Here is a 2,470-nt window from a genome sequence, read left to right as displayed (position 1 = left end):
ATCTCAAATGGCATTTTCTTTTGATCCACATTTTTTTTCCCTCTCTCCTTGTCATAAAGAAAGACAAAGAAAAATTAGGGGTAGAAACATTGGGGAGAATTTCTGTTAAGATTCAAACCCATAGCTGATGGTAGAACTATAATAGATATTTTTTGTTTCCTACACATACGCGCTCATATCATTGCTTCTCGATCTACCTCTAATTTGAATCTTCCTACCCAATAAAATATTACGGTGCTGGTATAGACTGAAATTTTGTTACAGTCCAATTCTGATCGGTAATAGATACCGGGGCTTTGCAATATTTGACGGATCACAATTCTGTATAGTCCATTTACTATAGGAGTTCCCCGGGAATTCATTAGAGGAATGTTTCCAATTAAAATTGTTCGTTCTCTATATTTTTAATAATTAAAAAGAAAGAAAGAATTGTTTTCCTTTCCTCATTATTGTTTGTGTCCACTTGATTTGGTTCATCATTAATGTCTGGTCTTTGTAGATGAATTCCATATACAAATTTGCCTATTTTCCCATAAAAAATCAAGAAATTTGTAATACCTCTTCTCTTTTGGCTACCTACCCCAATTCTAGTAAATTTTTGGAGTCAAAATCATGACATGAAACTCGTTAAGAACTCCACCCTATCCCAATGCAAATAGAATGCACTAGTAAATCACATGGACCTAGTTACGACTTTCTGTATTTGATTTGTGGTCAAGCTAGAGTTTGAGCATTTGGTAACTTTCATAGGAAACATTGTCAAATAGGCTTTTCTTTGGTTTCTTATAAATTGTCTCGATGGATAGTTACCTATTTTAAATCTTGATTCATAGTCCAAAATTGTTTTAATTCCCTAAAATCTTTTATATTTACCCTTAATATCATAAATAAGTGTCATATGAATTTCCTATCATATTTCGAGTCTTCAAGGATCTTGAAAACGTCATAGAATTTTCATAAAGGTCTTAAGATCATTTACTACATCAAATCTTGGTTTAATTTTTCAACCTATTCCAATGGCCTTCCGAATTTCTCGTCGAGGGTTTAACACACGTCTAGTTAGATGGAGGTTTCCATACTGTTATAAAGAATGTTTTGTTTTACCTGTCCAATCAAGGTGGAATCTTACCTTATTTATCTTTAGAGCAAAATAATAATAAATAAAATAAATTGTGACAGTTCGGTTTATATTTACTTATTTTTCTCAAGCTCAAGTTAAATTTAGGGCAAATGTCTATCATTTTTTAAGAAAAAAAAAAACTGAAACCCAATACATTTCCTACGTGGATTTCTTTTTAACATTTTCAGAAAAAATGGGATTTGTGGTTTTGTAATTATAGAAATATCATATATTTGGCATATGCATCAACAAAAATCTACTATTTAGGTTCATATTGGTGAACTAATCTGACGTCTAGAGGATTATATAATGGATTGACAAGAATGAAACTTAACCATCACACCAGTCCATTCAAATTATTTTGAACACAAATAATAACATGGCAGAGATTTGTAGTGTGAAGTTGAGTTTCATTATTGCGATGATACTGCTGATTGTGTCTCGCTCTGGTAAAATTTCTAGCTCTTCATTTTTTTGTTTGTTTTGAATCTCTTTGAAGGTTAATATTTCAATAGAGAAGCCTTCTAAGACAAATCGCACGCTAAGTGTTCAAAAGTTTCAAACATAATGTCGAGTGTTTAAATATTATTGCAGTTGAAGTTGAAGGGATGCCGCCACTGGTACCAAAGAGAAGCCTTCTAAAACAAATCGCATGCAACACCTCTGCTGACTGCGGAGATCGTACTTGCTCGTGTTCTTATCTCGGTTTATGCGTTTGTATTCAATTCGCAACCAAAGAATTGAAGCTCAATGATATGCAATTTGAAGACCTCAAACAAGAGGACCTCAAGAATTAAGTGTTAATATGAACAAAACTAATATGTTGTGATTGTTAGCGTGCGGGACAAAATTCTATCCTTGAAACGCAATAATACTGAATACCATACAATAATATATGATATATGTATGTTTTTTTTTTTATTTAATCTTTTGACACACTTTGCTTTATTTGCTTATTTGTCTTTCAAACAACATACGAACTTAAATTCGTATTAATAGTCATAAAAAAATAATTAAATTTGTACGAGGTATTCCTTTAAAATCAAATCAGGTAACAATGCATTCAATTTATTTTAAAAGAATAAAAAAAATTCATGACTAGTCTATCTAGTTTGTAAAAGAAAATGACATAAAAGTTAAAGGAAATTTCATAGTGAATGATAGAAAAGATAAAAGGAAGACTATCCCCTCCGCTCACAAATGTGTAACGACTCATGTCTAAGATTTAAGATTCGAAATCTTGATTCGACACCTGATGGCTCTAGCATTCTCCTACTACATAGTCACGTTACATACTCCTCGCTTCTAACAGTAAAATTATCCCTACAAACCAACACGAGTCGTTCCAGC

General features: G+C 32.0%; 1 long non-coding RNA gene across 1 annotated transcript; it reads left to right on the top strand.

Annotated features, from left to right (window-relative positions):
- The first annotated feature begins 1,536 nt into the window (after positions 1–1,536).
- LOC147789862 (uncharacterized) lies at positions 1,537–2,068 on the top strand. Its single transcript, XR_015423115.1, has 2 exons — positions 1,537–1,569; positions 1,715–2,068. It is a non-coding gene; the product is annotated as an uncharacterized LOC147789862 (long non-coding RNA).
- The last annotated feature ends 402 nt before the right edge of the window (positions 2,069–2,470 follow it).

Source organism: Cucurbita pepo, chromosome 12, assembly GCF_057944985.1.
Source record: "Cucurbita pepo subsp. pepo isolate OVF chromosome 12, ASM5794498v1, whole genome shotgun sequence".
Lineage (NCBI taxonomy): Eukaryota > Viridiplantae > Streptophyta > Magnoliopsida > Cucurbitales > Cucurbitaceae > Cucurbita > Cucurbita pepo.
Note: the sequence above shows the minus strand (reverse complement) of the source record. Positions and strands in the feature narration are given on the sequence as shown.